General features: G+C 36.9%; 1 protein-coding gene across 3 annotated transcripts in view; it reads left to right on the top strand.

Moving 5' to 3' along the window:
- The first annotated feature begins 4,104 nt into the window (after positions 1 to 4,104).
- Positions 4,105 to 21,001, top strand: part of PCGF5 (polycomb group ring finger 5) — a 256,321-nt gene continuing 239,424 nt past the window's right edge. Inside the window, exons 1-2 of one of the 3 annotated variants that reach the window (XM_053692323.1) lie at positions 4,111 to 4,273; positions 9,589 to 9,694. The gene's annotated coding sequence lies outside the window, so the exon portion shown is untranslated. Of the gene's footprint in view, positions 4,274 to 9,588; positions 9,695 to 21,001 lie in introns of all 3 variants that reach the window. The other 2 variants (XM_053692324.1, XM_053692322.1) reach the window with 2 other exon arrangements.

Genomic DNA, 21,001 nt, shown 5'->3' on the forward strand with positions numbered 1-21,001 from the left:
GTAATTTTAGATCAGACTATAGGGACAGTTTTGGAGACGGCATAATATGAAAATATTTATAATACAAATAACAAAAAGGGGTTACTAATGATCCACAAAAAAAATACCTTTTTTTTTTTAATCGACAACTTCACAATCATCATATGCAGTGTTGTGTAGCCTAAGGTAAGGATGTCACAATGCAGCCTTCGCTTCATTATCCCACACCTCAATGAAGTACAATTTTCCTTTTTTAAGAAATGGAATTACCTTTTTTATTACTGTTCTCAGGATAAAATATATGTGCTTCTAGGTATGGATTTTAAGTTTGTGTATTATGAGATTTAGATCTCTGGGATTTATCTTTATAAAGAATTGCTCAAATATGGTCATATCTACTTTTGTTTAAAATTAACATTCAGGTAGATTACAAGTTTTGCGCTATAGAGGGTGTTTAACGAACGCAACAAAATTTGCGTTATTTCACCCTCTATAGCGCTGCCATTACAAGTTTTGAAAAAGCGGGCTTGTGCATGCGATATGGTTGCGTTGAGCTCCATACTGCACAAAATACAAGCGCTACTTTGACGTGTTCGTTCACGCTTTCCCCATAGACATCAATGGGAAGAGTGTGTCATAAAAAAACTAACACCTGCAATCGTGGAATGAAAAGCTCTGTAATGCAGCCCTATTGATGTCTATGGGGAAATTTTTTTACATTTAAACACCCTAACATAAAACCCAAGTCTAAACACCCCTAGTCGCCAACACCTACATAATGTTATTAACCCCTAATCTGCCACCAAAATAAATCTATTAACCCCTAATCTGCCGCTCTCGATATCACCGCCACTATGATTCGAATCAGCCAATAGGAATGAGAGCTGCTTAAATCCTATTAGCTGATTTGAACAGCCAATAGGATTTTAGCAGCCCTAATTCCTATTGGCTGATTTCAATTTTTCAGCCAATAGGAATGCAATGGTACCCCCAGTATAAAAGGGGTACCTTGCATTTGAATCCTCAATGTGCGGCGGACGATCGCATGAAGAGGACCTCCACGCCGGATCGATGGCCCTCCACCTGGATCTCCGCCTTGGACCTCCGCCTCTGTGCATTGACCGCTCCGCCTCTGCAGGGATGAAGAAGATGCCGGTCCCGCGATGGACGAAGATGGAGCCGCCTGGATGAAGATGGAGCCGCCGGGATGAAGATCGTTCAAGCGGGACTTCAGCAACTGTGAGTACCTAAAGAGGGATTAGTGTTAGGTTTTTTTTAAAGGTTTTTGGGTGGGGGGGTTTTTTTTTATTAGGGGTTGGGCATTTCTTAAAGGAGCTGAATGCCCTTTTAAGGGCACGAAAAAGATAGAAATGCCCTTTTTTGTAATTTTTTATTTTTTGTAATTGTTGATTTAATTTTTTTAGTAGGGCTTGGTTTTTTTAATTTGTAAATTAGTTTATTTAAAGTGATTGTAAAGTCAGCCTCCTGTCTAAACAGCTGTGTAACAGTTATCCCAAAATAACCTTACTTTCATTCATCAAATTTTACGTTTTCTAATGGATACCTGTATTTTCTTAATCTTCTATTAATTTTCGGCAAAATCCTCCTCCTCCCGGCATTCGCATTCCGTTGCTGCCTTTTTTTGATTGACGTCTTAATAGCTACTAAGGCCTCTAACCACGGGGGGGACCCACCCCCTTACCATGACGTAATACCTCCTTATTGCGCATGCGTTCGTTTGCGGTGCAGAGCTAATCTATTGTAAGCTCGTGCACATTTCGCGCATGTGCAATAGAAGTAAACACGGCGTCGCAATAGGATTATATACGGAGTCCTGATATTTAGACAAGCAGGACCAGCACTCACTGAGCTTGATAAAGGGGCAGGAGCCCCGAAACGTTGCTCTGTAATAAAGGCACTGTTGCCATTTTTTGAGTGCCACCAGTGTGTTGTTTTATTATATACGGAGTCCTGTCATTTCCTCTGTATTGTAACGCTTGGATTAGTGGATCTGAAATGGCTCCGTATATACGTTAGATTGTTTTATTTATTTTAGCGATGTCACCAACTATGTTTATGAAGAGAATGCAATATAGGAGTAACGCATGCGCAATGCAAAATATACCTGGGAGCGCGCAGTGCCGATACGTAAACAGCGGGTGGGACCGCTGTTTACGTAATATGGAGGAAAATTAGCAAACAGTGAGTGGGAGGAGCGGGTAAGTGAATGATCGATATTGAATATATAACATAACAACGAAATCATAGATTATATTAAAAATGTATTGTGGCGGTATGCTTAATCGGATGATTCTCTACCAAACTATATTATACAAACCTGAAAAATTTACATTCACTTTAATTTGTAGTTATTTTAATTTTAGTCTAATAGTTATGAAAAATGTATAGTTTAAATTTAGTTTTTTTAATTTCACAGGTAGGTTTTTATTTATTTTAAGATAGGGATGTTGTAATTTTAATATAAAGTTACGGGGGTGTTAGGTTTAGGGGTTAATAGTTTAATTTAGTTTTTGGCGATGTGGGGGGCTGGCGAGTTAAGGGGTTAATAGGTTTATTTAGTGGTAGTGATGTGGGAGGCCAGAGGTTTAGGGGATAAAAACTTAATTTAGTGGCGGCGATGTCGGGAAGCGGCGGAATAGGGGTTAATATATTTATTATAGTGTGGGCGATGTTGAGAAACGGCGGAATAGAGGTTAATAAATGTTATTAGTGGCGGCAATGTCGGGAGCGGCAGATTATAAATTTATTATAGTGTTTGTGATGCGGGAGGGCCTCGGTTTAGGGGTTAATAGGTAGTTTAAGGGTGTTGGTGCACTTTGTAACACTTTAGTTATGAGTTTTATGTAACAGTTTTGTTGCGTAAAACTCATAACTACTGCTCTCTGAACTTGTCGTTATAAGGTGTAACACAAGCTTTTTAGCCTCACCGCAAAACTCGTAATGGCATGAAAAAACATATTTTTTAAATGCGGGACTGACGTTGCGTTAGGCTAAAATGCTTGCGATACAGCTATACCGACAAGACTCGTAATGGCTACTTTGCTGTTTTAATGCTGAAATTACCATTTTTTCAGCGTTAAAGCACAAACGCACAACTTGTAATCTACCTGACTTTCTAAACTTTTTACTTGGGTTTCTAGTGAGAGAAAAAAAATCATTTAATCACTTAATTTGAAATTTTGGAAATGATGTGTTCTAAAACTTTAAATCAAGGATAAAAGGAAAACTATTTTTCAAGACAACAATTACAGCAAGATGAAGGGGGTGGTAAATTTAGCCATAAATTGAAGATGTTCAGCTTTACAAAATAGTAGCAGTAATGTCAAATATATTTCCTGAATAAGTAAACAAATTAAGGAATGACTGAGATATCACACGGTTAACCAGAGAATTGTGTGATCTATTTGTATATAGGCTAAACTTATCTGTCAGTATTATTCGTGGACTTGTTTACTTTGAAGTTTGCTTGGATTGACAACATGACAGCTTGAAAACGATAAACATTTGTTTGAGGGCATCATCATGTAGGTTAATCTAGTCTTTTTTTCTTAAAAATACAAAAAGTTAAATGCTTTTGCATTACTTTCCTAAATGTGTATATACTTCTGTAGAACTGAGTTCTATATCAGCCACTACCATAGAGGTAAATCAGTGCACCGGAGCCGTCACATTTTCAAGGCTGTATTAAAAAAAGGGCCTGACTAGATCCTGTCCGTTTTAGTTTCATTATTCCATTTACTAAAATTCACACTCCTATGTCTCGGTCAGCCTTGCGATTCCATATTTGCACAATTGTTTAGCTTCCTGAGACCCGAGTAAAAAGCGCAGCTCTATCCAATCAATTGGGACCTCACTGACAGCTCGGCTTATAGAGGGGTGCTACGGTATTTTCAGAACACTCATAACCCTCATACGTAGATTCCCATGAGTACTAAACATTTCATTCAGACTGTGCTTAACCCGCACTGTCCCCCCCAGAGCCACTGCCTTGCCTACACTATTTGACAGGACACGCGCACGGTATATTTACACGCTTGCGTATGACTGCTGGGAAGTGGCAGTACCCGCCCACTCCTTTCTCGGAAGCTCTGAGTAGCTAGATACGTTTTAGTATGTGGGGCTGACAGTGACAGGTGACGTGAGCGAACCAACGATCCCCTGCCACAGTTACCGCGGGCTGCTAAGGGGGCGTGTGCCCGGGATCGCGCCGCTAGTCTGCTCGTGCACGTGGAGGGCACTTGCTGGAGCTGGGGGTTGAGATCCGCGCGCTAGAGTGAGTAGAAGGGCCAGCTGGAGGGAGGTGGGATAATTAGCCCCTGACTGGGGTAAATGTTCCAATCAACTGCGCAGAGCCGAAATGGGCTAGTGAAGGGGAGGAGTTTCTTTGAACTGATGGACAGCTAATGACCTGCAAGCTATTATCTAATAATGACAGTTCTATGTTTTTTAGTTTAAATTCTCACTTAAAAGACATTTTACCTTTCAAAAAGTCTAGTCACAAGTCTTTCTAAAAGCTGACTGATATAATTAGAGGGTCTGACTGAACTTTTACAGATGTTCGTTTTTGACATTTCTGTGGTACCTTTTACTTTCTGGGTATACAACCTTTTAATTACATAGTATCCCTAATTTGTATTGCAATGCTGCATTTAATTGTCCCTTATACACGAAGAAAATGAGAACTGTATTAAAATGAGTGGGGAATAACCAATAGGATTTTCATTTTGGAGCCTTACATAAAATCTTTATCTCAGGCTTTTATACGTTCACCACTTCTCACCTATAAATGCAGTACTTAGGAAATATTCACTGATGGGAAGTTACTGTGAGGTAAAATGACATAAAAAGGTTCTTTACATAAAAAATGTACAATAAGTTTCATTATATTTGTAAAGCAGTAAAGAGTCCCTGTGTTAGGTTTTGCTACATAAGTTTAAATATTTTGTTATTTGGATTCAGCAAATATGAGACATTTAAAACCTTACAGGCCTCATTTATATACTGTACATATACTGATAGAGATTAGTGGTCCAAAACCATTTTTTGAAACTCCAACATACATTGGAAAACCTTACTTATTTGTCTTGCCTGCTTGCAACCCACAGTGTTCCCTTCTATAATAATAGCTGGTAAAATGAAAAGAAGAGTGGCCCAAAATGTTTTTTTTTTTCTAATATCATAATAGTGGGATACTGAACTTCCATTTTTTTCCTTTCATGATTCAGATAGAGCATGCAATTTTAAGCAGCTTTCTAATTTACTCCAGTTATCAATTTTTCATTGTTCTCTTGGTATCTTTATTTGAAAAAGCAGGAATGTAAGCTTACTAGCCTGCCCATTTTTGGTTCAGTACCCTGGATAGCACTTGCTGATTGGTGGCTACATTTAGCCACCAATCAGCAAGCGCTACCCAGGTGCTGAACCAAAGATGGGCCGGCTCGTAAGCTTATACATTCCTGCTTTTTTAAATAAAGATACAGAGAAATCAAAGAAAAAAAACGATAACAAGTAAATTAGAAAGTTGCTTAAAATTACATTCTGTACCTGAATCATGAAATAAAAAATGTGGGTTTAGTATCCCTTTAAAGTTTCCTTATCATATGTAAAAGAGCATTTTAGGGCCCTAAATTCATTTAAAAGAGTATTTAATGATAGGCAATTATTTGTAAATAGGAACAACTATTTAAAACATGTCATGCCAAAGTATTGAGTTGTGATAGAAAACAATGTGAAATTTAGAATACATATTAAAATCATGAGTGCAAATATATATTTCCTATTAATAATAAAACCATTATAACAATATTATTACCCTATTGATTTTGCCCAGTAAGTCTCATTAGAACATTATTCTATGTGCTGGAAGCTGTTTTCAGCAAAACTTTTTAATATATTTGGGAGGTATAGGAGCTCTCTTACATGGTAAAAGAAACATTTTATTATACATAAATGGGAGCATCTATTAAATACCATAAAAGATATGTGAAAATGTTTGCATAATGATCTTACTGTAGCAAAAAATGAGTATTTTAGCAACCATTATCTTTTTGAAACTTTTTTCCATACTAAAAAAGTTTACTGTGTTTATCCACAACTTCACAACTTGACAGCTGTTGAAATACATGCTCGTATATCGTGAATCTTACCATACTAATTTGACTTAAAGGGACAGTAAAGTAAACTGTATATATATAGGTAGGCTAATAAGCAGCAATTTAATACTGGGAGCTAGCTTCTGATTGGTTGTTGCACATATATGCCTCTTGTCACTGGCTCACTTGATGTGTTCAGATAGTTCCCAATAGTACTTTGTTGCTGCTATAGGTAATGTCATAAGTAAATTGTAAAGTTGTTTAAAATAGGATGCTGTATCTGAATCATGAAAGAAAAACGATTGGTATCAAGTCCCATTAAAAAGGCCAATTTTTTTTATATAGACTGGCACTTATTGTGAAATGAAGCTACAAATTCCCCTGCTATGTTAAGTTTTAGGCAAAACTTGCTAAACTGATTCTCCCTCTTCATAAAGAAACATGAGGCTGGTTCTGTCAACCTTGCCAGAAGGTTTTAGGGTAGGGGTTGACAAATCTGTTTAAAATTTAGGAGCCAGGCACACTTTTAGGAGCCACACAGTGGTATTTGTATATCAATATATGGAGAATAACCCAAAAAGTTAGGAGCCAGTGGCTCCCAGGCTCCTGAATTTATCGAACCCTGTTTTAGGGGTAATGAGAAACTTGTGATTTCTTTATCCTCTCTTGTCTCATGTAAAGTAGCAGCTCTAATATTAAGGATTTTTTATTGTTTATGGGATTCCCCATTTTTGTTAATATGCAGAATAGTATATGATACTAGCTTTATATAGTGGGTGGATAAAAGAGAATTGCAGCCCATACTTTCAAATTCACTCAAGTGAAAGCATTGCTGTTTTGTGGTATGTGTGCTGTAGAATTCCTGGAAGAGAGAAAAAATTAGTAATATCAGAAAACTATATATATATTTATTAACCTCCTTCAGTTTTTAAAAAAGTGTGGTTTAAATTCAAAACGTGTAATTAATTTGTCTCTAAGGGATTTCCCTGATAATTACAAAGGTTTTTTAGTGTTGAGATAAATACTGCTTTTAAAGGGACATGAAGTTCAAATTAAACTTCAATGATTCATAGAGTGTGTGTAAGTGTGTATTAAAAATAACTTCCCAATTTACTTATTTTATGAAATGTACCTGCATCTTAAACATTAATGTATATCATTGTTACAAACATTGTTGCAAACACTGCTGCCATATAGTGCTCTAGACACAAGCACTCTTCTGAGCCTTTGTATACTCTCATGGAAATGAGCTATGGTTCAACAAATGATACTAAGACAAGGGGGTAAATTTGACTTTTACTGGATTTGAAGTTGCACATTCTATCTGAAGCATGAAAATTTAGTTTTGACTTTCTTGTCCCTTTTAAGCTTGAGGTGAAGAATTACCCTGATATTCTGCTGTAAAATTTCTTAATCACGTTTTTAATTCTTTGGTCCCACTTATTAGTGCTTGACAAATATATTCAAAATCTAGGAGCCAGCCTGAAAATCTAGGAGCCAGGTATTTTTTTAGCCCCTTGTATAATTACAACCTCCTCATTTTATTGCGCTTTGCTTTATTGCGCTTCACAAGATATTGCTCTTTTTAAAAATTAAAGGTTTGTGGCAACCCTGTGTCGAGCAAGTCTATCAGCACCATTTTTCCAACTTATAAACACATCAATACACATACAGTTGCTATCAAAATTATTCAACCCCCGCTGATGCTCTGGGACTGGTTTGCTTCCTCTGGCACTGGAAGCCTGCAGCGTGTAGAAGACAAGATGGATTCATTGAAGTATCAGGAAATCTTAGGAGAAAATGTCATGCTGTCTGTGAGGAAGCTGAAGCTTGGGCATCATTGGACCTTCCAATGGGATATGATCCCAAGCATACCTCAAATTCCACCAAGGCTTGATTGCAGGAGAAGTCCTAGAAGATTCTACAGTGGCCATCACAATCGTCTGACTTGAACCCCATAGAAAATCTCTGGTGGGATTTGAAAAAGGCGGTTAGCAAACCCAAGAATATTACTGAACCGGAGGCCATTGCTCATGAGGAATGGGCTAAGATTCCTCAGGAACTCTGCCAGAAGCTGATGTCTGGCTATGCATCTAGTTTGCAACAGGTCATAACAGCAAAAGGGTGCTCTACTAAGTACTAAAGATGCTTGCAATGAATGGGTTGAATAATTTTGAGACTGCAGAATTAATTAAAAGTTAAATTTTCAGTTGAATTTGGGGAAACCACTTGAAGCATTAATTGTGTTGAGCTATTTCAATTGCTTTTGTTTGATTTATTCATTGCAAACAGCTGAAAGTCTGTACATTTTGACAATAAACCTGATTTGCAATGGGTGTTGAATCATTTTGATTACAACTGTATATACAGACCTATATATACACACCGCCAGCAAAAAGATTACGACTTGCTCAAGGCTCAGATGGTGGTTAGCATTTTTTTGGAATAAAGTATGTTTTAATTAAAGTATGTATATTGTTTTTTTTAGACATACTGCTATTGCACACTTAATAGACTACAGTTTAGTGTAAATATTACTTTTATATGCACTGGAAAACAAAAATTGAGTGCACTGTGACTCACTTTATTGCTATATTTACTGTGTTGTGGTAGTATACTTTTGATTTGAAATTCAGAACAAGTGCTTTTGCATTGTCTTTTTATTATGTGTATATTGATTTTGCAGTTCTACTGTATTTCATTGTCCTTTAAGATGTAATGGGTGAATTCTGTGTACATAGATTTGCAGAGGAACCATGGAATTAAGGTATTTGTTTCCTCAACTCTGTATGTTTATTTTATAACACTTGTGGTGTGAATAAGAGGCATGCTGTCTCTGCAGATACAAATTCACAGCTTTGAGAAATGCAAAGTAAAGAATTTGTGATATTTTCTAGATAGAAACATTGTCCCAAATAGTCTTACAGAAGAAACCTCTGAGAGCATGACATTGTGAATGAATTAAGGAAATTCATTCACCAAAAATGTAAACATTGCTGCCATGAATATACAGTCTCATGCTACATATAAAAAAAGTAATTCTAATTTTAGGATAAATAACCTTTGGACTGAAATGTATCATAGACAGAAAATAGATTTTATTTATTAAAATATTAAAAAAAAATACTGATTTAAATTAAAAAAACTTCTTTTTATTTTTTTTTACGCAATTTTTGACTTTTATAACCCTGATTGCAATATGTGCTTTCTCCTGTAATAAGTCTGGATTGCCTCCTGTAAATGTGGGTGATGTTTGGCCATTGGAAAACAATTTCAACAGGGTGTTAACATATTTAGAATACTTTCATAATTGACCTATGAGTTAATTCATTGCAACACAGCACAATAGTCTTGTCATTTAAAGTATTTTATGCCTCTTTAAAGGGTCGTGAAAAGTCAAAATGTTTCTTTCATGATTCACAGTATAGAATTTTAAGCAACTTTCCAAATTACTTCCATTATCTAATTTGCTTTATTCTCTTGATATTCTTTGTAGAAGAAACAGCAATGCACTTCTGGGAACTAGCTGAATGCATTGGGTGAGCCAATTACATGAGGCATATATGTGCAGCCACCAATCAGCAGCTCCCGAACCTACCTAAGTATGCTTTTAATCAATTTTATTATAACATTCTTAACTAAAGCTTTACTTACGTAACTAATCTAAACCTGCATACTTACAAAACCTAAAGATCATTTTCATACTCAATAAAATTATTAAAATTCTAGGAGCTAGGAATATAATGTAATTTAACCTTCAGGCTACCAGTAACAAAAATGTAACCATTGATTTGGTAGTAAAATATCTACACACATACGCGCATACACCCTGATTTATCTTCTTGGTTGCCAGAAATAAGAGCAAAACATGAACTTCTACATTGATTGTAGTAGAAAGACTGAAAAATATGTATCCTTTTAAAAATGTGTTAGTAATGCTACCCCCTTGACTGCCAGAAAATAACATTCAATTAACTCCTTTATTGCCTCAGCACACTAGCAGCAGTGAATTAACACCTTAAATATATGGAAAATCTATAGTTATATACCGTAAGTGATTTAACCCATTGCCATAACAGAATGATAATTTAACCTTTTGATTACACCTATTACCTGCCTTTCTGTGCTGGATTAATGGTCAGAGTAAATATTTATTATATCTTTTCATGTGACAACACTGAAGAAATGACTCTTTGCTACAATGTAAGGTAGTGAGTGTACAGCCTGTATAACAGTGTAAATTTGCTGTCCCCTCAAAATAACTAAACACACAGCCATTAATGTCTAAACCATTTGCAATAAAAGTAAGTACACCCCTAAGTGGAAATGTCCAAATTGGGCCCAAAATGTCAATATTTTGTGTGGCCACCATTATTTTCCAGCACTGCCTTAACCCTCTTGGGCATGGAGTTCACCAGAGCTTCACAGGTTGCCACTGGAGTCCTCTTCCACTCCTCCATGACTACATCACAGAGCTGGTGGATGTTAGAAATCTTGCGCTCCCCCACCTTCCGTTTTGAGGATGCCCCACAGATGCTCAATAGGGTTTAGTTCTGGAGACATGCTTGGCCAGTCCATCACCTTTACCCTCAGCTTCTTTAGCAAGGCAGTGGTCGTCTTGGAGGTGTGTTTTGGGTCATTATCATGCTGGAATACTGCCCTGCGGCCCAGTGTCCGAAGAGAGGGGATCATGCTCTGCTTCAGTATGTCACAGTACATGTCGGCATTCATGGTTCCCTCGATGAACTGTAGCTCCCCAGTGCCAGAAGCACTAATGCAGGCCCAGACCATGACACTACCACCACCATGCTTTACTTTAGGCACAACACACTTGTCTTTGTACTCCTCACCTGGTTGCCGCCAAACACGCTTGACACCATCTGAACCAAATAAGTTTATCTTGGTCTCATCGGACCACAGGACATGGTTCCAGTAATCCATGTCCTTAGTCTGCTTGTCTTCAGCAAACTGCAGGCTTTCTTGTGCATCATCTTTAGAAAAGGCTTCCTTCTGAGACGACAGCCATGCAGAACAATTTGATGCAGTGTGCGGCGTATTGGTCTGAGCACTGACAGGCTGACCCCCCACCCTTTCAACCTTTGCAGCAATGCTGGCAGCACTCATACATCTATTTCCCAAAGACAACCTCTGGATATGACGCTGAGCACGTGCACTCAACTTCTTTGGTCGACCCTGGTGAGGCCTGTTCTGAGTGGAACCTGTCCTGTGAAACCGCTGTATGGTCTGCAGCTCAGTTTCAGGGTCTTGGCAATCTTCTTATAGCCTTTATGTAGAGCAACAATTCTTTTTTTTTAGATCCTCAGAGAGTTCTTTACCATGCAATGCCATGTTGAACTTCCAGTGACCAGTATGAGAGAGTGTGAGAACAATAACAATAAATTTAACACACCTGTTCTTCATTCACATGAGACCTTGTAACACTAACGAGTCACATGACACCGGGGAGGGAAAATGGCTAATTGGGCCCAATTTGGACATTTCCACTTAAGGGTGTACTCACTTTTGTTGCCATGGTTTAGACATTAACGGCCGTGTGTTGAGTTATTTTGAGGGGAAAGCAAATTTACAATGTTATACAGGTTGAACACTCACTACTTTACATTGTAGCAAAGTGTAATTTCTTCAGTGTTGTCACATGAAAAGATATAATAAAATATTTACAAAAATATTTACAAAAATGTTAGGGGTGTACTCACTTTTGTGAGATACTGTGTATGTATGTGTATATATACACACGCTCCTTAACTTAGCTTCCCGATTTTTAACAAAGGATACAAAGAAAATTTGATAATAGAATTAAATTAGACAGTTGCCTAAAATCATATGCTCTATCTGAATCATAAAAGAACATTTTGAGGTTTTATGTCCATTTAAATTCTCCATTCCCCTTATTAGTTTTGTGGTCCTTCTTTGAACTTTGTCTAAGTCTGCAATGTATTTTTTTTGAGATTGGTTCCCAGAACTGCACTCCATACTCATGGTGAGGTCTTAACAGGGATTTATATAGTGACAGAATTATGCGTTCCTCTCTTGCATTGATGCCATTTTTAATACATTAGCCTTAGAAGCCGCTGCCTGCATTATGCACCTATCTTTAGCTTGTTATCTATAAGTACTCCCAAATCCATTTTCTCTTCTGTTTTGCTATGTCTAGTCCCATTTAAATAATAGGTTGCTTGCTTACTTCCAAAATGTAGAGCTGCATTTTCCAGTATTAAATCTCATTTTCCATTTACCTGCCCATTCTTCTAATTTTTGTAGATCTCCTTGTAAAGCAATTTCATCCTACACTGACCTAATGACCTTACACAACTTGGTATCATCTGCAAAAATAGAGATGGTGCTATTTAATATTTGCTCTAAGTCATTAATAAAAATATTAAAAAGAACAGGGCCCACTATTGATCCCTGGGGGACTTCACTGATTACCTTTGTCCAATCTGAGTATGATACATTTACTACTACTCGTTGCTCCCTGTCTTTTTATCCAGTATCTATGAACATTTTCAGCTATTCCCAGTCACTTAATTTTGTACATTAAATCACTCATGTGGCACTGTATCAAACACCTTTGCAAAATCCAAGTATATCACATCAACTAATTCCCCTTTATCTTTATTTTTACTTACTTCCTTGTAGAATCTAATTAGATTAGTTTGACATGATCTATTTCTCATAAAACCATGCTGATTTGAACTCATAATCTTGTTTATACGAATATACTCATCAATATAGTACCTTATAATCCCTTCAAGTATCTTCCCCACTATTGATGTCAGACTAACTGGGATATAGCTTCCTGGATAAGCCCTGCTTCCCTTTTTAAAAAGTGGCACCACATCAGCTTTATGCCAATCCTGGAGTACTATGCCTGAACATAATGAGTCTTGAAGAATTAAGAGTAGAGTTGGCTATAACAGTGCTAAATTCCTGTAAAACCCTTGGGTGTATTCCACCTAGGACTGGAGTTTTATTTACCTTCATATTATCCAGTTTTTTTTATTTTTTTTATATCCTCTAGAGATAACCCAGTTAATGGTATGGGCTTGTATGTTCTAGTTTGTTTCAAACTATCTCCCATTGGTTCCTCTTTTGTGTATACTGAAGAAGATAACTGGTTTAGTACATCCACCTTCTCCCTGTCACTGTTAATCATGCTACCCTTCACACATTTTAAAGTACCTATATTTTCCTTCTTAGATTTTTTCCTTTTATGTACTTAAAAACCTTTTAGAGTTTGACTTAGAATCCTTTGCAATTAATCTTTCATTTTCAATTTTGGCTAATTTGATTGCTTTTTTGCATGCTTTGTTACATTCCTTTCCTTATATATTTTGAGTCTGTGCTTTTTGCTTTGAATAATTTGAATGCCCTACCTTTCCCCCCCCCCCTAATTTCTCTTAACACATTTTTATTTAGCCACATTGGCTTGGATTTATTTCTTTTTTATAACCAAGTGATATGTGTGAATATGTATATTTATTTAAAGGGACAGTCAACACCAAAATTGTTATTGTTTAAAAGAAGATAACGCCTTTTACTATCCATTCCCCATCTTTGCACAACCAACATTGTTATATTAATATACTTTATAACATTTAAACCTCTAAATTTCTGCCTGTTTGTAAGCCACTACAGACACCCTCTTATCACATGCTTTTTTATTAGCTTTTCACAACAGGAGACTGCTAGTTCATGTGTATCCTATAGATTACATTGTGCTCATGCCCATGGGTTGTGGATGACACTGCACTAATTGGCTAAAATGCAAGCCAATAGATAATAAATTAATAGCCATACGATCAGGGGGCTGTCAAAAGAGGCTTAGATACAAGGTAATCACAAAGTTTAAAAGTATATTAATATAACCATTTGGCTGTGAAAAACTGGGTAATGGGTAATAAAGGGGTTATCAATCTTTTTAAACAATACAAATTTTAAAGTTGACTGTCCCTTTTAACAAAGTTTTATATGTTTTTTTTTTAATTAGAGAATACTTTATCCCAATTTATGTTATTTAACAATTTCCTGAAATCATTGAATTTTGCTTTCTTAAAATTTAAGTCTATGTGTGGAACATTTTTAAAGCTGTTTTATATATTAAAGCTCAAAAAGAGCTATCAGTATTCTGAAAATTGATGGCATTAGGTCATCTTTTATACTTTTATTATTTTGTTTTATTTTAAAAACATAATACAAATATTAAACTAGAAATAAACATTGTACAGAGAGAAGAAAAACACATTTATGTTTTGTATTTTTTTTTACCTTGATCTCAACCTGCAACACAAAATATTTATTATTGATTAAACAATATAATTTAGTATTTTTTTTTCATATTCATCATCTATCTTATCTTTCAATTCAAATATCAACTCTATATTTAATAAAAACATACAACATAAAGAAGAATACATGAAGAATCCCAGAGAAATAATAATGGGAATAAAAATGGGATTAAGGCACCTCTTTAGTGCTTATTCCCCTTGTACATTCATAATTTCCTAAAAAGTGATTAAGGGATATCTAGTGTTTGTTTCTCTTATACATTCATAATATTGTGAGAAAAATATAAATGATTAACCCACTCGTCTTAAAGTATATTCCTTTTTTACATTCATAATTTCATAAGGTGAAAGGAAATACAAACTCTTCCATGTCTCTGCTCTCTGCCCCATTATGTTGATTAAAAGAAAAAAAAGTATGATATATCCTCCATTCGTCGTCATAAAATTAATATCTAATTTTATATTAAGCTTTAATGTCTAATAATTTATATCTATTTTGTTATCCCCTGTTGTTTGCTTCAATAAAAAGAAAGGTTGTATCTTCAAATGGTTTAATAGTATGTTCTTGAATTCCCTTGATAGAAATTTGATAAAAATGTTTGTTTTTTATTTAATAATGGTTTAGATTTTGACTTCCATAAAGAAAGAATTAGTATTTTACTAAAGAATATGATTGCATTAACTAACTTTAACAGCATATTTGTTTGCAAACCCTTTACTAAACCATTTATTTGGTACTCCTGCATACTAATTGCAGTACTACATATCTTTTTTTTTACCCAGATAGAAAAGCTTATACCAAAATTGTTTAACTTTACAGGACTAACTATATTATACTTTACATAAACATAAGGGAAATCTGTCTAATTTGATAATAGTTATATATGCATGCTGTAAACATTTTAAAGTGGAGGTAAACTTTTATGAATGAAAGCCCGGTTTTTAAAAATACTATTAAAAACAGGGGCACTTTCATTCATCCAAGTTTAGAAAGCAGCTATTTTGTTTAAAAACATACCTTTTCTTCTTTTCACAGCTGGAGCAGCTTCCCCCACACGGAGATCCTCTCTTTACACGTCAACAATGACTAATCCGGCTTCCTCCAATCACGGCTTTTTCCCCAGGGGAGTCATTGCCTTAGGCCATGCCATGATTGGAGGAAGCCGGAATAGTCATTGCTGACGTGTGAAGAGAGGATCTCCGGGTGGGGGAAGCTGCTCCGGCTGTGAAAAGAAGAAAGGTAAGTTTTTAAACAAAACGGCTGCTTTCTAAACTTGGATGAATGAAAGTGCCCCTGTTTTTAATAGTATTTTTAAAAACCGGGCTTTCATTCATCAAAGTTTACCTTCACTTTAAAAACACCAGCAAGCAGCACATTTCTATATATAAATAAAATCTTATAATTTCTTTCCATATAATGATTAACAATCTTATCTAAAGTTGTTTCTTTAGACTGCTGCTTCATAACTTGTGTTTCCGGCGAGCCTGAAGCATGGGGCTTCAAGCTCCATATGGAGCTTGATAAATATGCCTCAATTAAAATCTCACAAAGTTGTGATTATAATAATGGATACTTGTATAGCGCACAACCTCAAACTTAATCAACTAACGGAACTGATAGCAGGCATTATTATTACCCAACTTAATGGTACTCATTTTACCGACCTCGGAAGGATGAAAGGCTGAGTGGCTGGGCTGTGAGGAGTCCCACACTCATCAAACCTGCAACCCTTGGGTTGCCACAGATCTCTGTAACAGTGCATTAGCATGATGAGCTATCTGCCTGGCTATAAAGTGTGTAGAAGTTTTGTCTTAAAGTGATAGTAAACTTTTGCTAATCGAATACCTTATATGTAATCTTTGCCTTTTAAAAAGTATACGTGCACCTTTTTTATTTTTTCTAATCTATCTGTAAAAATAGCTAAATCCGTGCCTATAGTAACGTTTCTATTACAGTGTTATGCCGGCCCACTGGGATGAACTTTTTATTTATTTTTTTATGACAATTCCAATGAACATCCAATCTGTGTGTGTGTCATTTGACATTCTTAAAGTCCAGCCGTTTAAAAGCCCTTAGGAAGACTATGTAGAAAGTGTGTGGGACTCCTCACAGTCCAGCCAAAAGAAGAAATGAAGGGGGGAGAACAGATATTACCCAGTAGGATTATACAAAAATATATACACTTTAAAAAAAATAAAAAATAATGATAATAATAATTTTGCAGTTTTGCTTGAACATGAATATATTTTTCATTGCAACAATCTTAGGCCTAGATTTAGAGTTCGGCGGTAGCCGTCAAAACCAGCGTTAGAGGCTCCTAACGCTGGTTTTGGCCGCCCGCTGGTATTTGGAGTCAGTGATTAAAGGGTCTAACGCTCACTTTACAGCCGCGACTTTTCCATACCGCAGATCCCCCTACGCCATTTGCGTAGCCTATCTTTTCAATGGGATCTTTCTAACGCTGGTATTTAGAGTCGTTTCTGCAGTGAGCGTTAGAGCTCTAACGACAAGATTCCAGCCGCCTGAAAATAGCAGGAGTTAAGAGCTTTCTGGCTAACGCCAGTTTATAAAGCTCTTAACTACTGTACCCTAAAGTACACTAACACCCATAAACTACCTATGTACCCCTAAACCGAGGTCCCCCCACATCGCCGCCACTCGATTAAAAATTTTAACCCCTAATCTTCCGACCGCCACCTACGTTATACTTATGTACCCCTAATCTGCTGCCCCTAACCCCGCCGACCCCTATATTACATTTATTAACCCCTAATCTGCCCCCCACAACATCGCCGCCAGCTACTTAAAATAATTAACCCCTAATCTTCCGACCGCAAAGCGCCGCCACCTACGTTATCCCTATGTACCCCTAATCTGCTACCCCTAACACCGCCGACCCCTATATTATATTTATTATCCCCTAATCTGCCCCCTCAACGTCGCCGACACCTGCCTACACTTATTAACCCCTAATCTGCCGAGCGGACCGCACCGCTACTATAATAAAGTTATTAACCCCTAACCCGCCTCACTAACCCTATCATAAATAGTATTAACCCCTAATCTGCCCTCCCTAACATCGCCGACACCTACCTTCAATTATTAACCCCTAATCTTCCGATCGGAGCTCACCGCTATTCTAATAAATGTATTAACCCCTAAAGCTAAGTCTAACCCTAACACTAACACCCCCCTAACTTAAATATAATTTTTATCTAACGAAATAAATTAACTCTTATTAAATAAATTATTCCTATTTAAAGCTAAATACTTACCTGTAAAATAAATCCTAATATAGCTACAATATAAATTATAATTATATTATAGCTATTTTAGGATTAATATTTATTTTACAGGCAACTTGGTATTTATTTTAACCAGGTACAATAGCTATTAAATAGTTAAGAACTATTTAATAGTTACCTAGTTAAAATAATAACAAATTTACCTGTAAAATAAATCCTAACCTAAGATATAATTAAACCTAACACTAGCCTATCAATAAAATAATTAAATAAACTACCTACAATTACCTACAATTAACCTAACACTACACTATCAATAAATTAAATAAACACAATTGCTACAAATAAATACAATTAAATAAACTAGCTAAAGTACAAAAAATAAAAAAGAACTAAGTTACAGAAAATAAAAAAATATTTACAAACATAAGACAAATATTACAACAATTTTAAACTAATTACACCTACTCTAAGCCCCCTAATAAAATAACAAAGACCCCCAAAATAATAAATTCCCTACCCTATTCTAAATTAAAAAAGTTACAAGCTCTTTTACCTTACCAGCCCTGAACAGGGCCCTTTGCGGGGCATGCCCCAAGAAGTTCAGCTCTTTTGCCTGTAAAAGAAAACATACAATACCCCCCCCCCCAACATTACAACCCACCACCCACATACCCCTAATCTAACCCAAACCACCCTTAAATAAACCTAACACTAAGCCCCTGAAGATCTTCCTACCTTGTCTTCACCATACCAGGTTCACCGATCCGTCCTGGCTCCGATATCTTCATCCAACCCAAGCGGGGGCTAGACATCCACTGAAGAAGTCCAGAAGAGGGTCCAAAGTCTTCCTCCTATCCGGCAAGAAGAGGACATCCGGACCGGCAAACATCTTCTCCAAGCGGCATCTTCTATCTTCTTCCATCCGGTGCGGAGCGGGTCCATCTTGAAGCAGGCGACGCGGATCCATCCTCTTCTTCCGATGTCTCCCGACGAATGACGGTTCCTTTAAGGGACGTCATCCAAGATGGCGTCCCTCGAATTCCGATTGGCTGATAGGATTCTATCAGCCAATCGGAATTAAGGTAGGAATTTTCTGATTGGCTGATGGAATCAGCCAATCAGAATCTAGTTCAATCCGATTGGCCGATCCAATCAGCCAATCAGATTGAGCTCGCATTCTATTGGCTGATCGGAACAGCCAATAGAATGCGAGCTCAATCTGATTGGCTGATTGGATCGGCCAATCGGATTGAACTAGATTCTGATTGGCTGATTCCATCAGCCAATCAGAAAATTCCTACCTTAATTCCGATTGGCTGATAGAATCCTATCAGCCAATCGGAATTCGAGGGACGCCATCTTGGATGACGTCCCTTAAAGGAACCGTCATTCGTCAGGAGACATCGGAAGAAGAGGATGGATCCGCGTCGCCTGCTTCAAGATGGACCCGCTCCGCACCGGATGGAAGAAGATAGAAGATGCCGCTTGGAGAAGATGTTTGCCGGTCCGGATGTCCTCTTCTTGCCGGATAGGAGGAAGACTTTGGACCCTCTTCTGGACTTCTTCAGTGGATGTCTAGCCCCCGCTTGGGTTGGATGAAGATATCGGAGCCAGGACGGATCGGTGAACCTGGTATGGTGAAGACAAGGTAGGAAGATCTTCAGGGGCTTAGTGTTAGGTTTATTTAAGGGTGGTTTGGGTTAGATTAGGGGTATGTGGGTGGTGGGTTGTAATGTTGGGGGGGGGGGGTATTGTATGTTTTCTTTTACAGGCAAAAGAGCTGAACTTCTTGGGGCATGCCCCGCAAAGGGCCCTGTTCAGGGCTGGTAAGGTAAAAGAGCTTGTAACTTTTTAAATTTAGAATAGGGTAGGGAATTATTTATTTTGGGGGTCTTTGTTATTTTATTAGGGGGCTTAGAGTAGGTGTAATTAGTTTAAAATTGTTGTAATATTTTTCTTATGTTTGTAAATATTTTTTTATTTTCTGTAACTTAGTTCTTTTTTATTTTTTGTACTTTAGCTAGTTTATTTAATTGTATTTATTTGTAGCAATTGTGTTTAATTTATTTATTGATAGTGTAGTGTTAGGTTAATTGTAGGTAATTGTAGGTAGTTTATTTAATTATTTTATTGATAGGGTAGTGTTAGGTTTAATTATATCTTAGGTTAGGATTTATTTTACAGGTAATTTTGTATTTATTTTAACTAGGTAACTATTAAATAGGTATTAACTATTTAATAGCTATTGTACCTGGTTAAAATAAATACCAAGTTGCCTGTAAAATAAATATTAATCCTAAAATAGCTAAAATATAATTATAATTTATATTGTAGCTATATTAGGGTTTATTTTACAGGTAAGTATTTAGCTTTAAATAGGATTAATTTATTTAATAAGAGTTAATTTATTTCGTTATATGTAAATTATATTTAAGTTAGGGGGGTGTTAGTGTTAGGGTTAGACTTAGCTTTAGGGGTTAATACATTTATTAGAATAGCGGTGAGCTCCGATCGGAAGATTAGGGGTTAATAATTGAAGGTAGGTGTCGGCGATGTTAGGGAGGGCAGATTAGGGGTTAATACTATTTATGATAGGGTTAGTGAGACGGATTAGGGGTTAATAACTTTATTATAGTAGCGGTGCGGTCCGCTCGGCAGATTAGGGGTTAATAAGTGTAGGCAGGTGTCGGCGACGTTGTGGGGGGCAGATTAGGGGTTAATAAATATAACATAGGGGTCGGCGATGTTAGGGCAGCAGATTAGGGGTACATAGGGATAACGTAGGTTGCGGCGGTTTACGGAGCGGAAGATTAGGGGTTAAAACTGTAATGCAGGGGTCAGCGATAGCGGGGGCGGCAGATTAGGGGTTAATAAGTGTAAGGTTAGGGGTGTTTAGACTCGGGGTACATGTTAGAGTGTTAGGTGCAGACGTAGGAAGTGTTTCCCCATAGGAAACAATGGGGCTGCGTTAGGAGCTGAACGCTGCTTTTTTGCAGGTGTTAGGTTTTTTTTCAGCTCAAACAGCCCCATTGTTTCCTATGGGAGAATCGTGCACGAGCACGTTTTTGAGGCCGGCCGCGTCCGTAAGCAACTCTGGTATCGAGAGTTGCATTTGCGGTAAAAATGCCCTACGCTCCTTTTTTGGAGCCTAACGCAGCATTTGTTTTAACTCTCGATACCAGAGTTAAATTTATGGTGCGGCCAGAAAAAAGCCCGCGGAGCGTTAACAGCCCTTTTACCGCCGAACTCTAAATCTAGGCCTTAAAGTCTTAAATTTACCATCACTTTAAACTTTCAAAAGACTTGATAGATCTAGTCTGCCTTTATAATAGTTGTCCTATAGAATTTATC

This window comes from Bombina bombina, chromosome 9 (assembly GCF_027579735.1).
Source record: "Bombina bombina isolate aBomBom1 chromosome 9, aBomBom1.pri, whole genome shotgun sequence".
NCBI classification, from domain to species: domain Eukaryota; kingdom Metazoa; phylum Chordata; class Amphibia; order Anura; family Bombinatoridae; genus Bombina; species Bombina bombina.